This window comes from Gracilinanus agilis, chromosome 5 (genome assembly GCF_016433145.1).
Source record: "Gracilinanus agilis isolate LMUSP501 chromosome 5, AgileGrace, whole genome shotgun sequence".
Classification (NCBI taxonomy): Eukaryota; Metazoa; Chordata; class Mammalia; order Didelphimorphia; family Didelphidae; genus Gracilinanus; species Gracilinanus agilis.
In genome coordinates this window covers 99938418-99959812 of record NC_058134.1, presented here as the reverse complement: position 1 = coordinate 99959812, position 21395 = coordinate 99938418, and the positions used below count along the sequence as shown (strand labels likewise).

The window sequence follows — 21395 nt, the reverse complement described above, 5'->3', positions numbered from 1 at the left end:
TAGGCTCACTATTACATATGCAAACTGCATCACACCTTAGAAAATTGTATTAATTGAATTTTGATTCATATTAAATGCAACCTGGCATTATTTGTAATTTGACTAAATTAAATTTCACATTATTCTAACTCACATTAATTTCAACCTCACTATGCCCTGGGAATGTAGGTGATCAAAGGCAGAGGAAAAGGATCCATGTGTACAAAAATATTTATAATAGGCCCCTCCTTTTTAAATAGCAAAGAATTAAAAACTAAAGAGGATGCTCATCAGTTAAGGAATGACCGAATACAATATGTCATATAAATGTAATGGAATGAGACTTTGCCAGTGAAATAGAAAACACTTATACGAACTGATACAAAGTAAAGAGAGCAGAATAGGGAAAACAATTATATGCAACTACAACACTATGAAAACAAATAAATTGGAAGCCTTAAGATTTCTAATCAACACAGTGGCCAACTATGATTCCAACAGAACTGATGACAATTAGCCACCTCCTGACAGAGAGGTCATGGACTCAGTATATAGAATGAAACATTTTTTGGATTTGGACAATGTAGAAATTTCTTTTGCCTGATCATATATATTTTACATGCATATGATTTTGTTTTTATTTTACTTTTCCAATGGGAGTAAGAAAAATGTTTGTCTACTTTAATCCTTTAGTTTATTTAAAATATTTCTCTTTAAATGTAAAATAAAAGAAATATTCATAAAAACTTACTAAAAGTATGTTCAGGATTGTGCTTCATAGTTAATGTTTAATCTCCCTGAATAATTTCATTTATATAATAAAAAATATAAACATTAGTAATTAAATTCAAAGTAAAAAGCAACTCAAGTAATTTTTGCACATAAAACAAGGATACAAATTGTTGCCAAAAAATTAAAATTACTCAACTTAGAGAAAAGGTAAAAAGAATACACAATGGGAGGTGCCGGCTGTCAGGACATCTGTAACAAATAGTGGGCCCAGTCTTCTGGTGAAATCAAGATTCAAATTCTGCCCAACACATAGTAGCTACATCATGATGGGTAAATCACTTATAACCTCATCCCTCCTCCCAAAAATTTCTCTAAGACTATAAATTATGAATTTCCAAACTGTATTACTGAAGGGCATATTTCCATACCAGAAGCTCCCTACATTGATGAAGATGGGGTAAAATGAGGCAAGGATAAGGATATAACCAGAAAGAGCTTTAAACCACAAGTTGCACTGAGTTTTAAAAGATATATAAAAACAAGCAACAATTAAGATTTTAGTCTATTTATACCATTTCTCAATAAAACAGGTTAAAATGCTATCTTTTTCTTTTTTAGATTACAGCTAGAATAATATATTTATTTCATTTTGAGCAAGCTAGTAAAAAGGCAAATTCTCAAAAAGATGTTAAAAATCAGAAGTTACCTAATAGATGAATGAGAAATTAGTAAGCTAAAGATATATACATATTCACTCATACCTGTACCTTGAAATAGAAATTAAAGGAAAAGAAGAGAAAATGAAATTTGACAAAGGCCAAGAAAAAGTCCCAGTCTCTCTCCTTTTACTACCATCTTTCCTACTGCCTATAGGACAACTCCAAAATGCAGCATGTCCAAAACAGAGTAAATTAATTTTTTTCCTTAAACCTTGTCTTTTTCCTACTTCCCTATTCCTTCATCCTTCCAATCACAGTCTGGGTGACAACTTTGTAGTCATCCCGAATGCTTCCCTCCTCTGCACTAATACCCACTAAGTTGCCAAATCTGAGCAATTCATTTTCTCAACATCACTTCTGTCTGTCCCTTTTCTCCACTCACCATAGCTACCACTCTAGTTCAGGCCCTCCTCAATACCTCTTGCCTGGACACCTGCAATAGTCTCCTGTTTCCCCAATTAGCTCTTTTTATTTAAAAAAAGAAAAAAAAAAGGAAACAAATATTTTTTGACTGGGAAATAACTAAGAAAATGGTGGCACTTGAATATAATTGAATATTATTGTGCTCTAAGAAACAATGAACATGAAGAATACAAAGAAATTTACACAAACTGATGAAAAATTAAGTTTTACAAAGTCAGGAAAACAATTATACGCAATGAATACAACAAGGTAAATGGCAAAAGTAACCACTACAAACAAAAATACATATTGCAAATTTCATAAACAAAATTTAGCCCTGAGGAAAGAGAAAACAATTTCCTCTGTTCTTTTACAGAGGCCAAGAAGCCATGTATGTAGAAGATAGTACACAACATCAGATTCTTTTCAATGCACTGGTCAATTATGCTATATGTTTTTTTTTTTCCCTCTTCTTCTTTTCTTTCTTTTTTTAAAGAAAATTATTTGTTATACATAAGGGACAGCTCTTGGGAAAGTAGAAGGGGGAAAGATTCAGGGGAAATCTAGACAACGTAAAATTAAAAGATATCAATAGTTTTTTTAATAATCCCCCAGACTTCAGTCTCTCACCTCTACAAACTATCCTCTGGAGGCACAGCTGCTAAAACTATATTACTTCAGCACAGGTCTGACTATGTCCCTCACTCTATTCTTGGAAAGTTTCAATGACACCTAATTGACTCCAGGATCAAATATGAATGCTCATGCTTGGTTTTTAAAGCCCAATCTGACTTCTATATTACTTTTCTTCCCAGACTCTACATTTCAGTAAAACCAGCATCCTTGGTTCCTTGGTGTTCTCCATACCTAACATTACACCTTCTGTCTCATACCTCCTGCAAAGACTGTCCCACAATACCTAGAGTGCATTCTCTTCTCTCCTCTACCTCCTAGAATCCCTATCTTCCTTCTAAACCCAGGCAAGTCCCCTTCCTAGAGGAAGCCCTATCCTAAACCTCCAGTTAGTTATTAGTGCCCTCTTTCTAGTAATTTCTTTGTATTTATTTTCTGAGGTCAGGGAATATTTCTTTTCTTTTTTTGGTCTTTAGATTCTCAATGACTAGCACATAGAAGGCACTTAATAAATGTTTGTTGAATGAAGAAATAAATCACCACCTAATCATGAGGTGAACCACCAAAATAGACCTTTTCACTAGCATTATTACACTTCAATTTGAAGGTCTCCAAAGTCATTATCTGAAGCCATGAAGGACAAGATTCTGAATTTAACAACATAGTTTCCCCAGAGTATAACATCATAGCTGTCAAAGGATATTTGGTGAAAGTCACTGGAAATTACCCAGCCTGACAATAAATGCTTCCTCAGCATGGATAAAGTCCTGGATTTGTAGTGAAGAAAAATTGGGTTCATATGCCCAGTCACTTACTAGTGATGCAGGAAAGTTACTGAGGCAATCACTTTAATTTCCTTATCTATAAAAAACACAGGATAATAGTACCAATCTCAAAGGGTTGTTATGAGGAAAAGAGATAATATATGTAAAGCACTCCCTAAACCTTAAAGCACTATATAAATATTAGCTAGTACACTCTGTGGTCAAGCTCTCACATCTTCTGGCAATGATGGCCCAGAAAAACTGGTTCTTTTTCTGTATGGTAGATGGCACTATACTTTGAGATTAATGCTATTGTGAATTTGGCTTTGTTCTTCTTTAGAGTAAAACAAGGATAACCTCCACTATTAAGGGCTTATGAAGAATATATTATATTTCTACTATCCATCAGACAATACTAAGAGCAGGACTCAGAACTTGGCACAACTGGTCTTTCCAATAGTCCCTCTATTACTCCCAGGAAATGAAACTAATAGAAATATGGATGAATTACTAAAGGAATAACTTGGGAAGTTAACTGAAAACTCCTCTTTATAGAGAAAGCAAATCCACCTCTAAAATAATCCACATGTAATAATTCTGAAGCCTCTTTATGGTCACATCTCTTAATGATAGTTCAAGTATAGTTATTGGATGAACAAGTTGGATAAGAATGATCCTCAGAGTACTTTATGCTCTACAAGCAAGACAATTTGCCAATTTTTCAAAAAAATTTTTCTAGTCTTCCACTAGTATTCCCTATCTCTCAGTGCTGTCCTTAGTAGACCTAGACCTACAAAGGGAACGAATTACTCTTTGTTCTCCTAGTGACAAGTGCCAAAAAGGGCTGATCCTAAGGGAAATTATGGCTTATACAAAATTCTTCTCTCACTTAATATTAATTCCCCCCCAAAAAAAATCCCAACTAAGGGTATAGGAAGGCTAACTGTTTGATTTGTTTCATATTTGTTCCAACTTTAGCCTTTAAGAAAGAAAAGAAGATGCAATGGGAGAAAAGTTTTTCTCCCAAAAGAAGTAAAAGCAGCAAACTAAAGACAACACCCTAAGGATAGGTGTAAATGGAAGGGAAACTCCACTGCCACCTCTGTCCCTATGATCAGCTAAAGAAAGAAAGGCTATGTTCTTGAAATCACTGCTCCAGAATTTATGTTTTGAATAGATTTACTTTTGTGTTCTATGTTCTTGTCATACTATGAAGCTGAACACAGCTGGCAAAGAGGATTTACATTCCCAGCTGTCTTAAGGGAAAGCTAATCTGTTGAAGGGTAGGACACAATATATTGTTTGGGGGTGAGTGGGAATGGTTTTCTGGACAGAGGCTCCCTTTTGACAGGATGTCTGTTGTGGATAACCCCTCTCCTGGCTGGTACTTCTTCCCTCCTTCCTGCCTTGACCACTTTTCTGGAACCCACACATTTAGTGTCTTCTATGCTATGAAATTCTAGCTTCTCAGTTCATTTGGTGTCTTTTTGCTTCTGATCTCACAAGTGGAAAACCAGTCACAAAAGCTTGAGTAAGATAACGTCTCCTATAAAAACCTCTGACTTTCTTATATCTTAATGACCTTTTTTGTGAGACCATTCAAGTATCTTGCACAAAGAAGGGGGTTCCACAAGAGCATAAACTGGATATCGACTAGGATAGAAGGGCTCCTCTATATTTCTCCAAAGTTATAAATATATCCTATCTTTCTAAAGAAAAAACTATCATTATTTCTCAAAAAACTGTGATCCCTCCAAGCCTAGAGATGGGAGGTGCTAGGTTCAAATCTGGCCTCAGACAATTCCTAGTTGTATGACCCAGAGCAAATTGCTTAACCACCACTGCCTAGCTCTTACAACTCTTCTGTCTTGGAATCAATACATTGTACTGATTGGCCAGGGGGTGGGGGTAGTATATGATCCCTATATAGCTTTCCCCAAGTTAAGACAACAAAGTTTTCCTTTTTGTGAGTTAAGATATGCCAAATAACAATTATTAGTAGCATTACTGTTTAGTTTGGGTTTTCTGTGTAAAAAAATCTCCAAATCCATAAAAGAAGGTGAAATAGATTAACTCGTCAACCAACTTAAAGTTTAGATAATGGTTGGTTGTAAGGACAAGTGTTAGAGGATGAATACAAAATCATTATATGGTCAAAATAAAGTCAGGAGAGCTGAAGCTCAGAATGAGCTGAGTGTGTGGATAATAAGGACAACAAAATGGAGAGGGGAATTTTAGTTTCAGTGGTGAGAAAAGAATCAAAAGTGATAAAATTACTAACTGAGGTGGAACAAGATGCTGACAAAAGAAGACACTGAGAAGACAAAAAAAATGGTCCAATTCTTATGTGTAGTGTATGATGTGTAATGTATGGCTAGGAATAATCCTGTAAGGATTTAGATGATGAGGCAAATTCCTAAGAGAGATCCGAAGTTTCATCAAGCTGAGATGTTGGAGGGTGCTGGTAGGTCAATGAAGGAGTGGTTGATAATCTTTGTGAGTGGGTGGGTTTTTAGTAGGTTGGTCATTATGTTTTTGTAGTTGAAGTACAACAATGGTTTTTCATGCCATAGGTTATGGTTAAAGTCCATGCTAAAATAATAAAAATAATAGTTATTTTTGTTATTTCTTTGCTATTGATTGTTAGGTTTGTGGCCTTTGCTTCTAAGCCTTCTCTGGTTTATGGGCCTCTTTTCTGTGATAAGGAGAAAATGGCCTTAAGGCTACAAAGAAAAAAAAAACAAGAATAGCTAACAGGAAGTTGAAGGCCAAGATAAATAAAGGAATGGGAAAATAAGCAAATAACTCCCCCTGAGGAGTCCAAATAAATAATATCATCCGATAGTCCTGAAAAGAATCTGGCAAATAAGACTGATGAAAAATATAGATGAGAACAGGAAAGACACCATAAGACTGGAGATGGCAACAGTCTCAATTTTCAAAAAAGGGCAAAAAATTGATTCCACATACTATAGGCCAATGAACTTGACTTTTATTCCTGGCACAATTCTGGATTACATTAGTGGTTCCTGAACATCTGAAAAAAGGAATATTTCTTTTCTTTTTAAAGTCTTACCTTCTATCTTAGAATAAATACAATCAACATTGCTTCCAAGGCAGAAGAGTGATAAGGGCTAGACAATAGGAGTTAAATGACTTGCCCAAGGTCAACACAGCTGGAAAGTGGCTGGGGACAGATTTGAACCCAGGACTTTTTTTGTCTCTAGGCCTGGCTCTCCATCTACTGAGCCACCTAGCTTCCCCCAAAAGGAGCACTTCTTGAATGAAAGTTATTAGGCTTGACTTAACTCCATAGCAGTTTTAAGACCTAAGCATTTCTTGAACCCTTCAACCCTTCTGTTAAGCCTTATATATTTCAGTAATAAAAGCCTTACTATTACCCATAGTCAAAGGTCAATAAACATTTATTAAGTGCCTGCTATGAACTGAAATCTATTTTAAGTACTAGAATAAAGATATGAAAAATAAAACAGTCCCAATTCCTCAAGAAACTTACAATCTAATGAGTGAAGACAACATACAAAAGGAAGTTGAAAAGGGTAGATGTAGAAGTTGGTCAAAGTAGTCTCACAGTAGTGCATACAGGTGAAATGAGATGTCTGAGCTAAGCTCTCTCCTTAAATGGCTTTCAGCTCATGGCTCTAACCTCCCAATCAGAGAGGCAGAGTGAGGAAGTGGAGTTCCCAGGCTGGTGAGATCAGACTGATGAGGTTTCCTGAAGCATGGTGAAAAAAATCAACATACCAATCAAACATACAGAGCTTTTGAATTGTGTAACCCTCCTCACATTAATAGAGTATCTTAATTAAGGTAGGTTATACCATATTATTCTCATTTTACAACTCAGGAAGCTAATCAATATGGCTATACTCCCCCACTTTAAAAGTTTGAAGCCAGGTTGAGAGTTAATTGAGTGTTTCCTGGGCCTGAAACCAGGAATAACAGAGTTCAAATAAGGCTCAAACACTTCCTAGCCATGAGATCCTGAACAAGTGGCTTAACTTCTCACTCCTGCTTTTTCAACTGCAAAATGGGGATAACATCACAGAGTTATAATAAAGTTCAAATGAGATTGTATTTATGAAGCACTTAGCACAGTGCCTAACGCTCATTTGTTTGTTCCCTTCCCACTTTCCTGAATTCGAGTCTTCTGTCCTTGCCTCAAATCATGAGATCCATGTAAACAGTAGTTCTTCCTCAGTATACCTACATGTTTGTTTTATATAGTTCAAATTTTCTTACAGAAAAGCTATTTTAAAAGCCACTTATAAATGAAAATTCATTGAGAGCACCTCTGAAATTAGAATGCAAATCACTAAGCAAAAATTCCACTTTTAAAAATTAATGTCATAACTCAACTTTCCCAAGTGAATGTGATAAGTAAACTACAGTATACTACCCGTGCCCTAAAAATGGCATAAAAATATAACTGAAGTCATGTATGACCAGAAAAAAGAAATAGGCCAGTTATGTATAAAAGTAAAGACTTTGCAAATTTTATTAAAAGACCTAAAAGAATGCCTCCATCTTACTAAGTGGAACCACTATGGAGGATATATGAATGAACACATAAGAATCATGCAGAAATACAAAAGAAGGAATGGGATGAGATGAAATCTATATCACAGAGCAAGCATTGATAAGATTATAAGCCAGTGGGCTTGTAATCCACTGAAGTATCAAATAAAGAACTTTTATATATATTTTTTGCTCATTGGAATACAAATTCCAGGAGAGCAGGTATCATGCTTAATGTTGTTCTTTATATCTTAGAGCAGTGTTGGCAAACCTTTTAGAAACATTGTGCCCAAACTGCACCCTCGAGTCACCTGTGAGTCCCCTGCATTACCCCAGATAGGGGAAGAGGGGAAGTGCTCACATTGGATTGCTGGGCAGAGGGGATGGGCATGTGAAAAATGTCCTTGGGTACTGTGGAAAGAGGGAATGGAACAGTCCCCTTCAACATGTAGGGGCACACATGCCATGGGTTTGCCAAAATGGTCCTAGAGGCTCAGATAAAAGTACTTCCCACCTTTCACTTTAACATGCCACTCATTAGACCCTAATAGTAAATATCTATTAGTCATCTCCTGAGGCCTTTACCATCTCATTCAATAGTTTCTGTTGATGCCCAACTATGACAAAAGGTCATGGCAATCTAGGTTTCACCAATTTTACCTTAAAATGAGGATTCCAAGCAAATTATGAAAAACAAAGGGGTTTTTGTATTGTTTTTGAAACTTTTTCAAAACTTCAGAGGAAGGAGAGCAGAAATTGGCTGCTCCAGCTGACCAATTGGTATAACAAATAAGAGCAAAAGCGGAACTATTCTACTCCTATTTTGTTTCTGTTCTAACACAAAAAATGATCTTAAAATTGGAAAGCATAAAATATTCATAAATGAGAGGGAACTGAGGAAATGGAGGTATAGAGGTAGAGTTGGTTGGTGTTGATGGAAAACAAAAAGAAAAAGTCAGATAGCCCTTCCTGCTTTTAAGAACAGCTTTCTAGTCAACAGATCATCCCGTTTCTCATTCATAACTTTAAAAATTGTAATAGAAGATCAATTCTTTTTGTTCTTTGTTTACTGAAATTTTCATCTATTGATGTTTGTCAAAATATCAAAAAAAATAATTTCTAAGCAGCAACTGAAGGCCAAGATAGGAGAGATGAAGCGATAGTAATAAAGTTATCTATTTTAAATGAGTTCACATGAAGTAGAACTCATTTCCATGATACTGAAAGAACTTGAAGCTCTGAACACAGACATTTTCTGTAATTTTTGAGACCTCATACAAAATAGAAAAGATAAGACTAAAAACAAAATGTCCCAATTTTTAAAAAAGGGGGGAGAGAGTTGCCGGGGGGGGGGGGTGAGGGGGGTCTTAAATGTGACAGATTCTGAAAAACACAGTCCAGTGAGCTTGACATCAGACTCTATCTTTGGTCTTGTCCTTTTCACAATTTTTAACAATGAGTTGGATTGAAAACATTAGAAGCATGCTCAACAAACCTGTGTGTAACATGAAGAGATAGCTAATATACTGCATGACAAAATTAAAGATGATAAAAATCTTGATAGCAATTATAAGCTAAAATTTAAAAGACAAAATTAATAAAGGTACAAGTAAAATCCTGCACTTATATTCAAAGTTATCTAATCTTGAAAAAAACCAGAAGCAATTTGAGCCCATTTCCTTCTTTGGAAAATGAAGAGACTAGCCAAATAAAAGTAATTAAATTTATTCTAAATAATTACACAGGACAAAACTAGGGATCAACGAGTTGGTCATTTTTTAAAAAGAGAATTTCAACTAAATCTAACAAAGGGAATTTTTTTTGCTAACAATTAAACAAGTTCAAAAATGGAATGGTTTCCTTTATTACGTATTGAGTTTCCCATTGCAGGAAGTATTCAAGAAAAGGTTTTCAATGATACTGTACAGCAGGAATATTTAACCTGAGTTCTTTGAACTTGGATTTCTTTAAATAATTATTTCAGTATAATTGCTTTTCTTTGTAATCCTATGTATTTATTTCATGCATTCAGAACACGAGAATGGGTCTAGCAGCTTCACCACACTACCACACATACAAATACAAATACACACACACACGCACACACACGCACATGCACGTATGTACAATGCAGGATTTGGGGTCTGCCAAATTCAAATTTGAATCCTGTCTCAGACATTTGCTAGCTAGGTGATCCTTCAGTTTCTCCATCTGTAAATTGGGGAGCACAGACCTCCCAGAGTTATAGTGAGGATCAGGTGAGATATACATGAACTGTTTTATAATTTCAGAGAGCTAAATAAATTATCATGACCTCTACAGTTTCCTAGTTCCAAGTTCCAGGATCTTAGCACTATCCAGGGGACAAATCTGCAGTCTTTCAAACTATTTTGCAATCCTTTCACAATTCAAGCTCTATCATGAGGCTGCATGGTAGACAGAGTACTGAACCTGAAGTAAAAAAGATTTTTGTTCGAATCTTGTCTCAGAAACCTACTACCTGGGTGACTAAGCAAGTCATATTCTTCTGGTATTGGCTTTCTTGTCTGCAAAAGAAAGGAACTGGACTCTAAAATCTCTCTAGAGCAGTGATTTTTTAAACTTTTTAAAGAGGGGGCCAAAGGAAAGGAAATGCTCATCTGTCAGTCTGTTTCTAAGGCAACTCTTTCGAAGTTTCATTGTATTTGTCAGATTAGGAATAATGTTGCTGGCGGGATAGAACATTTCAGGGCGCCTCCCCCCCAATCTGGCCCGTGGGCCATAGTTTGCCCATCACTGCTCTAGAGCATTTCATCTTAATCTATGATCCTCTAATTCAGTGATTCCCAAAGTAGGCACCACCGCCCCCTGGTGGGTGCTGAAGCAATCCAGGGAGGCAGTGATGGCCACAGGTGCATTTCTTTCCTATTAATTGCTATTAAAATTTTTAAAAAATTAATTTCCAGGGGGCTAAGTAATATTTTTTCTGGAAAGGGGGCGGTAGGCCAAAAAAGTTTGGGAACCACTGCTCTAATTGATATTTTCTAAAGCACTTTAGACCTTTGTTCAAAAATAAAAACAAATCTTTAAAGAAAAACAAATACTAGCATAAGTTTAAACACGCAATTTGAATTTGAGATCACTGGACTAACGAACGAATAAAGCAGCAGGTAGATGGCTCAGTACACAGAGAGCCAGACCTAGAAACAGGCGGTCCTCAGATACTTCCTAGTCATGTGAGCCTGGACAAGTCACTTAACCTCTAATACTTAGTCCTTATCACTCTTCTGCTTTGAAACCAACATAAAGTATTGATTCTAAGACCAAAGGTGAGAGCTTTAAAAAGCACTTGGAATATGGAATATTCCACATAGAACGGAAAATATATAGAAAAGAGTTGAGTTGGGGCCTGGAAGACACAGGTTCAAGTTCCATTTCCAAAACATACTGGCTATTTGACCCTGATGGTAAATAAAACAACTCTTCAGAATTGTTCATTTGCAGGAAAAAATGCCAAACTACATTAGCAGAGTAAGTTTCTTTATCAAGAGCTTCCTAAAGAATTCACAGGTCTAGGTCTTATTCCTAAAATAATTATATTTTATAATGAAAATTCAGTTCAATTTAGTATAAAAATTTTTTATTTTTAAATTTTGTTTCATTTATCAATAATATTGGATTTAATTATTTTTTTTATTTCTTTATTCTCTGGAATTTGCCTAGAGTTATGTAGTAATTTTATTAGATATTTTTTGATAAATCAGGAACACAGAGTTGTGCTCAAATGTAATTTAATGCCAATGACCATAAATTGGTCCTTTTCACCATGACATATCTAAAACTAAAGGTCATTTAACCATTGAACAAATAACAAAATACATATGCTACATTCTAGTTTTCTATATCATTCTGAGAAAAATGACAGAAAAAGTGTACTAGGAGTGTACAGAATCCCTACAGGTTGTACACTGGTCGAGGAAAAGGAAAACAATTACTTCTTTCCCAGCATCTTGTTTTAGCATAGGTCCATAATGAATATGTGTTAAATTTGAATCACTGTGATGAGCCAGGTGGCTCAGTGGATAGAGAACTAGGCCTAGAAATGAGAGGTTCTGGGTTCATTCCTAGCTGTGTGATCCTGGGCAAGTCACTTAACCATCATTGCCTAGCCCCTTTCTCTCTTCTGTCTCAGAATCAACAATTAGTACTGATTCTAAGACAGAAGGTAAGGATTTAAAACACACACACACACACACACACACACACAAAATCACTGACACTTACCCCTGAACAGGAATCAGACGACCCTGACTCCAGCCCCAGCTCAGCTACTAATAACTTGCTGTGACAGGACCTTGGCAGTCACTTCTCTTCTCTAGGCCTCAGTTTCCTCATCTGTAAAATGAGGAGTTTAGATTAGATGGTCTTTAAAGTGTCTCCTAGCTTGTGTTATACCATTGTACAGCTGCCTTGGGTATCAATCATTTTTGTACTGTCATTTTAAAGTTCTATGGCTATGTATGAAAATGAACCTGAGGCTCAAATCCTGGTGCCACCAGAAATTCCTAGCTGTGGGACTTATGCAAGTAGTTTCCCTATGTGTGATAGGAACGATAACACACTACCAGTAGCTAGATATATGGACCAATGAGTTAACAAATGTAAAGTGCATATTATACCATGAACTGTCATTTTTACACAAGGCACACTTTTGTCTTTTTACCTGTAGCAATCCATGGTCCTTCACTATGTTTCATCAAATTCACTCCCTTGGAAATTTCACCTATTTGTATGGCTTCAAATTTCACCTGTACACAAGTGATTCCTAAACCTCTGAGAGCCTACAAAGCATTTTCATCTAAAAGGAAACCTAAAATGATGAAATTTTTTAACTATGTCTCATATATCAGCATCTCTTTTTAGTCATTTTCAAACATTCTTCTGGATCCTTACCCTAAGATTGCCTTTATTCCCCATTCTCATTTTTCACCATACCCATCTAGGCTTCTCTCATCTTCACCTCCTCCCTTCCTTTCCATTTCCAAAGATACTTCCCTAGTTCAGGTCTTCACTTCACAACCATATCCCACTAAGAGCTGGTGTCTCACCACACCAGTCTAGTCCAACTCAAATCCATCCTCTCCCTGGTTACATATATTTAATGAGTATTTTCATATACCCTACTCTAGAATTTCCAGGAGCATCTACACTATTTCTTTACTCTCTACCTCAAACCCTGACAGTGCCCCAAGGCAGATCTGGGGTGGGGCCCCTCTTACTTAGCAGGAATAAAAGATAATGTGCACAGTGCAGACTTGGGGCAAGGTGGGGGTAAAATCATATTATAAGAGAATATGATTGGTGGCACAAGAATTCAGATCTTGGAACTAAAAGGACTCAACAGTATTAATGTCTGAAGAAGAAACCAAAGTAAGTAGTTAGGATTGTCAATCATGAATAAAACTAATACATTAGCAATGCATAAAAAAGGACCCAGAGCCAGAACCAGAAGCATATTCAAATCCTGAGGAACAAGCAGCAAGTCAAGTCTAAGAGTCAAGAATCAAAATTCAGTACTGATTAGGCAGTGTTGAGTTAGACCAAGTAAATTATTTGTTGTACTAGAAAACAGAACTTTTTAAGCCTGGCCATGGCCAAATCCTACCTTTTAGCTTCTCTTGAATTCCCTTCCCCAAGAGATCATCTAACACTTCTGCTATCCTAGTTAACTCTGATTAGCTTCCATGGCAACCATACAAACTACATGGCAGTAGATAACCCCTACTACTGGCTATCATATTAAATCACTACTATCATATTAAATCTAAACATTCTCTAGTCCTCTACCAACTCCTCTCTTCCCGGGGTTTTGTCTTTCCAAATCCATCTCTTTATTACCCAACACACCCCTTATAGTAGGTATTATTTATTTCACATCTCGCTCACCCCCACTTTTTGGCCTTTTCTCATATTAATCCTGCTACCTAAAATATTGTTGATGTTCAAATGTGTTTGACTCTTTTGTGACCCCATTTGAGGCTTTCTTGGCAGAGAAGGCAAACAGGGTTAAGTGACTTGCCCAGGATCACATAGCTAGTAAGTATAGGAGGCCAGATTTAAACTCAGGAAGATAAGTCTTTCTGACAGGAGATCCAGCACTCTATCCACTGTGCCACTTCTCACTCCAATCAAGCCTATCATCATCAGTCTATTAGTATATCTGTATCCTATACTTCCAAGGTCCAGGTCAAAATTCACATCTACAGTTCCAAGAGATGGCAATCACTCCCTTGTTTCACATCTTTTCCACCTAGATCTCTTTGAACTTATTAAATAATGCTTTTTAATTATCTTTAGTATGTTTTTAAAATAATTATGAACTTACAATGACACCACTCATCAAACTTGTAGTCAAAAACCAATTAATTAAACTTTAAAAGCCTTTGAATACATATAGCTCTATAATAGCTTACCACCTACTGATTCCCTCTTGCTGTCTTCTATCTATTATCTATCTACTCAAAGCTTAATTTTATCCATTCATATATATTTTCCTTTTACATGGTAACAATTAACGTGTTGGTTCTTCACATTGTTTCATATCTTCCCAATATTTCATTCATTTACTGATTCACAAATATTAATAAGTACCAGCTATGAAAAGCACAAAACTAGGATCTCAAGATACAAAGGCAGAAAGCAAAAGTCTTTGCTCCAAGGAACTCATACTTGCTCTACCAAGAAAGCAATACATATACAAGTAGTACCACAATTCACATAGGTTCCTTGGACAAGTATCCCAAATTCAAGATATTCTGTGAGTCTTTTTCTACTAAAAGTCATAGCTCATGAATCTCCACTAATATATTTATTAGTTAACCAGAAAACACAATACAAAGTTCAGGGCAAATGAAATGGTATAGTAAAAAGGCACCAATAAAACACTTCCCCTATAAAGAGGAAACAAACTCTACCAGAAATACATGTAACATTGTTGAGAGTGGTCATACATAGGGAACATTTGTGGAAAGGTACAAATGTGTACAACTTAAATGGCTATAGCATAGTTTTAAGAAGTTGTGTCCTTTTTCAAGCTTACGGTGGTGGGCATTCCCAAGGCCTTCCTATTTGTTTTTGTTGGCTAGACTGCATCTAATAAATTCATTCAAAAGGTTACCTTCCCAATAAACTGAAGAGTTCAATGGGTCAGGAATAACTCAATTTTTTAATTCTAAAACCTTTTCAGCTCTCTCATGCAGATAAGTATGGAGAGGAGTGAGTGAAGCACAAAGAGAAAACTAAGCTTCAGAGTAAGGTCTGGATGGATAGGAGATGGCACTTGAGTTGAGTCTTGAAGGGGGCTAAAAATTCCAAGAAACAGATGAGGAAGGAAAGCATTCAAAACAAGAGGCATGCCTATGCAACAGCACGGAGGTGGGAGATGTACCTAAGAATGGTAAGTAAGCCAGTTTGGCTGGAATATAAAACAAGTAAGGGAGAAATGTGAGATAAGCCTAGAAAAGTTAAGGTGGAGCCCATCTGTGAAGGGCTTTAAATGCCAAAACAAAGAATTTGTATTTTATCCAAGAGGCAAATGGAATTGACTAAGGCCTTTTTTAGCAGGAAGAAACATTAATCAGGCCTGTGTTTTAGGATATCAATTTGGCAGCTGCAGAAAAGTTTAGGAAGAGAAGAGACTTTAGGCAGAGAGATCAATTAACAGATTATATATTATAAAAGGTAGTTAATGAGTTCCTGAGCTAGAGAAGTACTGTGATTAAAGAAGAAAGAGGATGACTATGAACACTGGTGACTGATAAGATGTGAGTATCCTTTACAGAAACAAGGGACTTAGGAAGAAGGATGAATTTTAGAAGAATGGTATGTTATATTTTGAAATTCCTCACATTAGTATTAATTTCATTATAGTATCCCATACACCGATATGCCATAATTTATTCACACATTCTTCAAATGTTGTACATTTAGATAGTTTCTGATTTTCACGATTAAAATTAAGATTGTTATAAATAGATCTGAAAAGGCATTTCTAGGGTTATCTACTACTGACTCTTGCCATGGGGACCAGAGACTATGCTCTGAAAAATTTGACCTTTTCCATTCCAAATTCCTGCCTTGCTTCTTTCCCACCCCACTCATTGTCCTAAATGCTAAGTATCTCATGTAGGTCTCATTTCTAGATAAGCAGAGTCAGAGTAAAGTGAATGGTCATTTTATTTCCTGGCCATCTTCGCACAAGCAACCTCAACAAACCAAAATACTCTTTCTTAGCTACCACTCCACTGCATCACCTACTGATTATCTTTTTTTTTTCTGTGTATTGACTTATAGGTGGAAGAATGGTAAGGGTAGGCAATGGGGGTCAAGTGACTTTGCCCAGGGTCACACAGCTGGGAAGTGTCTGAGGACAGATTTGAACCTAGGATCTCCTGTCTCTAGGCCTGGCTCTCAATCCACTGAGCTACCCAGCTGCCCCTACTGATTATCTTTTAAGGGCACAGATTATCTTCACTTTTGTATTTGTATTCCCAAATTCTAAAGTAGTACATAATAAACCCTTAATGAAGGCTTTTTCATTCATCCAACAGGCAAGCTCTTTTGGTTTTGATAATAGTCTTATGGTACATTCCTCAAAATTGAATTAATAAGTCAATGTGTGGGGTGTTCAGGGAAGACTAGTACCTACGGTGCAAGGGTTTGCCAAGCCCTTTTCAGGGCTGCTTTCTTCTTTTGGTACCCACCTGCCCTCCAGCTCTCACCTGTGGCTTCAAGAAACTGGAGTGTGCACAGCAGCCACACCCCTGGGAAACTGTCTCAGAAAATGGACTAAACCTGGTTGAGGGTAATTGGCAGGCCTCAAAGTCATCAATGAATTCAGGGATGTCTATCTACTCAAATATGTAAAGATTTCCAGATCAGAATAATTTGTTACAACAGCCATGAAAGGTGATTGAAGCAAGCACTGAGGAACTCTTAAAGCTTGATCAGACATGGAAAATACCAGTCTTCATCCACTGCATGAATGTGAGGTAGTATCTCATGGTTATTTTAATTTGTGTATCTTGGGATTATTTAGGAGTTTCACATTTGAGATCTTTATGCAGCCATTTAAAAAAACTTTCCATATCCTGTAATGACTTATCCAAGGCAGAATAAATGTTTCCCTTGAAACAGTTTTTTGGTATATTTTTGGAGTCAAATTCATCTCTTATAGTCCCAAGAAAGGTGAAGAGCCTAGATATGATATATATATATATGGAAAAATTCTTTAAAAGTACCAGAATTAAAAACAATAAAGAAAACCAGAGGAAATACCTATAAGTAACTCCATCCAGTTCAGGATAGTACCAAAAAAATACTGGAATTTTGCCAAAAATTCAGCCCTTTCAGGCAGAAATCAAAGTCCTGAGGCACAGGAAGAAATATTGGGTCAAACTACCCAAGTACTATATGTCAAGAAAATTTGAAAAGGAATATCACAAAAGGCAAGAAAAAGGTACATAATGGTTGTAAGAAGGCTACGATATATTGTAACATTGATGGATACTGCCAGTTAAAGGATCAATGACAGAGAGATAGAGAAAAACTACAATTTATTATGCAGAGAATGCAGGTATCACTGAACCAAAAAAATGAGTGATCTCCATGATCAATTTCAGTAACCTTATATAGGTTTTATAAGTAAGATGAGTATTTTACAGAAAGCAGAAGGGGAAGCTAATGATTTACACATCAAAGAACAGATGGCAGAAGGGGAAGATCTATATCAAGTAAAACAGGAAACAAACCATTTAACACCAGTTATTTGATTCGGGTAGATCAGGAACTAACTAGTTAAAATCAGGGCAATAGTCGATACCTCATCTTGATTTTACAGACTCTTAGTTAATTACATGATATGCTTATCATAAGTAAATAGCAGTAAGAAAATTAAGCCAGAAATCCTCCTCTTTTAACAATACAACCAAAGGGGAAATTCAAAGAATAAAATATAGGAAAAGCAGATGGGATGCTCAATTAGACAAGAGAATAGCTACAAATTTACTACTCCAGTAGTTAAGAGCAAAGGGAATTTTTGCAGAAGGATGAAACTGCTCTCCAGTTCTTAGAAATGTTTAGTACATCAAAAGAAAATAATGATTACAATTTAAAGGTGATATGGTTCCACTTCAAGTTAAAAGGAATTATCACCAGAATCTTATTTGTATTGGGATATTTTAGCTTAGAAGCAAACTCCCCATTCCTAGCAGGGTCACTATAATTTAGAGTATATAAAAGGTTTGCAAGTGTTGTTTTTAGTTTTACAAACAATTTTTACAAAAGGCATTAACAAATTAGTGAAGAATACTTTCATAAAGGTTTTGCTTGCTTTATTATGCAAATCACCACCTAATTTATCTATTTTGCAAATCTATCTTTGTACAACAAGTATCTTAAAGAAGGCACAACTATATTTAGATAATGGGCTGGAACAAGACTGCCCAGTATTATAATTCTACTTAATATCAACCTAAAGTATCACTGAATAATCATTCAGGAAGGGACTTTTAAGATCTCTGAATTTTAAAATAAAGAAACTATGTCATAAAGATAAAATGTATTGCCTAAAGTAACAAAGTTTTTCATTCAATCTTTTCAGTTGTGCCCCACCCTTTCGACCCCATTTGGGGTTTTTTCTAGGTTACATAGTCTGTCAAGAGCTAAATTCAATCTCAATCAAGCCCATCTCAGGGTTCTATGTTTATGCAGCCCCCTGAGTAGATGGGGGAAAATATTGTCAGTCAAAAAATATTTATTAAGGCCTACTACAGTGCCAGGCATCCTGCTAAGCAAAAGGTGCAAAAATGTCAGCCCTCAAAGAGTTCGAAAATCTCATGGGGAATGGGGAGAATGTATAAAAAGAAAAGAAATATGTACAAACAGACCATAAATAGGAAATAATTAAGACAGAATAAATTCATTTGATTATCATATTTTAAAAAACAAAAAAGCAATAGATCCAAAAAAAAGAATCAGATCAGGGGAGGGGTAGAAATGACCTTCAATAAACAGTTTTACAAGTAATCTGATATTCATAATCTATGCAAAATTTGCATAAATATATAAGAACCATTCTGCATTAAACTCATCAGACAGTCCTAGAAAGAAACAATAATTATCCATAACCATACCAATGTTCAATTCTGATCATTAGAGAAATGAAAATTAAGACAAGTTCAAGATATTACCTTACACTCATCAAATTGGTTGTGGCTATTTTTTTTTAAAGTATCCAATTATACCAATCCTTCCTGCCCCCACAATTCCTCCCTCAGGCAGCCTATATAATTCCTAATTGCCTAGATCATCCCTAAGTCCTAAGAGCCCAGCAAAATTGTCCCTATGGGAAACAGTTCCCTTCAACCTTCTTGCAAGGTGTCTCTATTTTCCGTCTACAGGCAGTAAGCCACTCCTAAATAACACCTCCCAAATCTAGGTCTATAGGAAGAAACTTAAGACCTTAACTCAAAAAGATTCTCTTCCCAGCCCCTCCAATCCTTCCCTACCATCCAAGAGTAGATGATGACCCTTTACACAGCTTAGATAAGCATGGCATTATGAACTACAATCCTTCAGATTACCACAGAAGACCACCTGGCTTTATCATCAACCCTAAGTACCACCAGAAATTAGAAAATTTACCATTTGCCATTGTACCCTCTAAGGATGTTAAGAAATAGGTAGTAGTGATAGTGGTAGTGGTGGTAGCAGGAATTTGTTATCTTTTTTGGGGGTGGGGGGAATCAATGACATCACTGAGTGATGTCTTGACTTGTACAAGAATTGGATTCAGCCTCATTCTCTCTTCCAGAGCTATCCAAGTCCAGTGGCAAGAAAAAAGTCAGGAAGGCTAGAGACGATCTGGAATGCAGTGGATGACCCTGGCATCTTCTTCCATGTCTGACCAAGCTCTAAGGACTTCATGGCACCTGCTTCAGCCACCTTTATGGTCACTGGAACAAACTGTTCTAACATCCACCCATTCCATCTGGGGAAATCTTCACATGCCCAATTGGGATGGGCACTCCACTAACTCACTGTTAGGTTTGTGGTCCATCCTCAATCTAGACCTATATATAACCCTGTTTATATATATAACCTATATATAAACCCTGGTTTATAGCCCATCTGCCCAGTTTTTACCAGGTTCTGGCAGCTGCTCATGCTATAGCTTCTTGGAGCACAGGTGAAAACCAAGTACCAGTTAGACTCCAAAGATAGATGAACTGCCCTGAAAAGGGTTTGGTAAGCCCTCCCACCAGAAGTGCTAGTCCTCCTTGAATACCCATATATTCCTATAGTAGTAGTAGCAGTAATAGTAATGAAAGCAAATTCTAGATAGAGAACAGCATAAACAAAGGTCCATAAATCTCAATGGGGGGGGGGGGGGGGGAGGGAGAAGAGTACTTCATGGAGAACAAGATAGAGGAGAATAGTAAAAGGTAAGGCACATTAAAATAAGTTGGGGCTAGGTTGTGGAGGGCCTTAGCCACGTTAAGAGTTTGGTTCTTTTTTTCAATAGCCAATGAGGAACCCTGAAAATTTCTCTAAGAATAGACTGGATTCATGAAAAGTGCTCCAAACCACTAATTAGAGCAATGCAAATTAAAACAACTAGGAGGTTTCATGCTACACCCAGCAAATTGGCAAAGGTCAAGACAAAAGACAGAAATTATCACCTTAGAGAAGAAATACAGGCATACTATTTATTCCCACTCTTGGTAGAGCTATGAATTGGGCCAAAAAAATCTGTATTATTCAAGAAAATTATTCATTCTCTTCTTCCTATAGATCCTAGCTACATATAAGAGGTCAAAGGCAGAAAAGTCCTATACTATACAGACTGAAATAAATAGTAGGACTTGTGCAGCAGCAAAGAACTGGAAACAAAGTGGATGCCCCTCAGTTGGATAATGGATTAACAAAAGATGGAATGTAAATGAACATGACTATTGATGTATTGAGAGACAACAGATATGACAAATACTAGGAATTCCTAGAAATGAATGTGGGAAGGCTGATTCAAAGTGAAATAACTAAGAAAAGAGAATTCACAATGACCACTACAATATAAGCAAAAATGTAAAACAAATTATAATAAGCAATCCTGGAGCCAGAAAAAATGAGGAAACATATGGCCCTCCTTTGGTGGTATGGTGCTGGATAATGGGTATGGAATGTTGTATATATACTGACTGATGTCCAAGAGAGGTAATTTAGTTTTCCTTAACTTGTTATTTTTCTTTGTTACAAGGTAAAGTTCACTGTAGGGGACAAAGTAGAAGATAAATTCCTAAATGCCTGTGGTGTAAAAAACAAAAAGGAAACATGGCTCAGAACAATGAAGACTCTTAGTAGTAAAATATGTGAATACTAGAGAGTAATGAGAAAGTAGACAGAGAAATGGGCAATTCAGAAGAGATTAGACCAGAGATCACAGGATATTAAACCAGAGATCATAGAAGACATTAAAAGTGTTTATAAACAGGTATTTAGGTAAGTCTTCTACAGAAGCTAGGTGGTAGTGGAAAGAATGCTGGTCTTAAGAGTCAAGAAAATTCATTTTCCTGAGTTGAAATACGGTCTC

The 21395-nt window shown here is 36.3% G+C and overlaps 1 protein-coding gene across 1 annotated transcript in view; it reads right to left on the bottom strand.

Moving 5' to 3' along the window:
- The window catches only part of EZH2 (enhancer of zeste 2 polycomb repressive complex 2 subunit), a 113828-nt gene that overhangs the window by 69386 nt on the left and 23047 nt on the right, over positions 1-21395 (bottom strand). The window contains exon 2 of the mRNA XM_044678381.1: positions 12032-12142. The gene's annotated coding sequence lies outside the window, so the exon portion shown is untranslated. The remainder of the gene's footprint in view (positions 1-12031; positions 12143-21395) is intronic.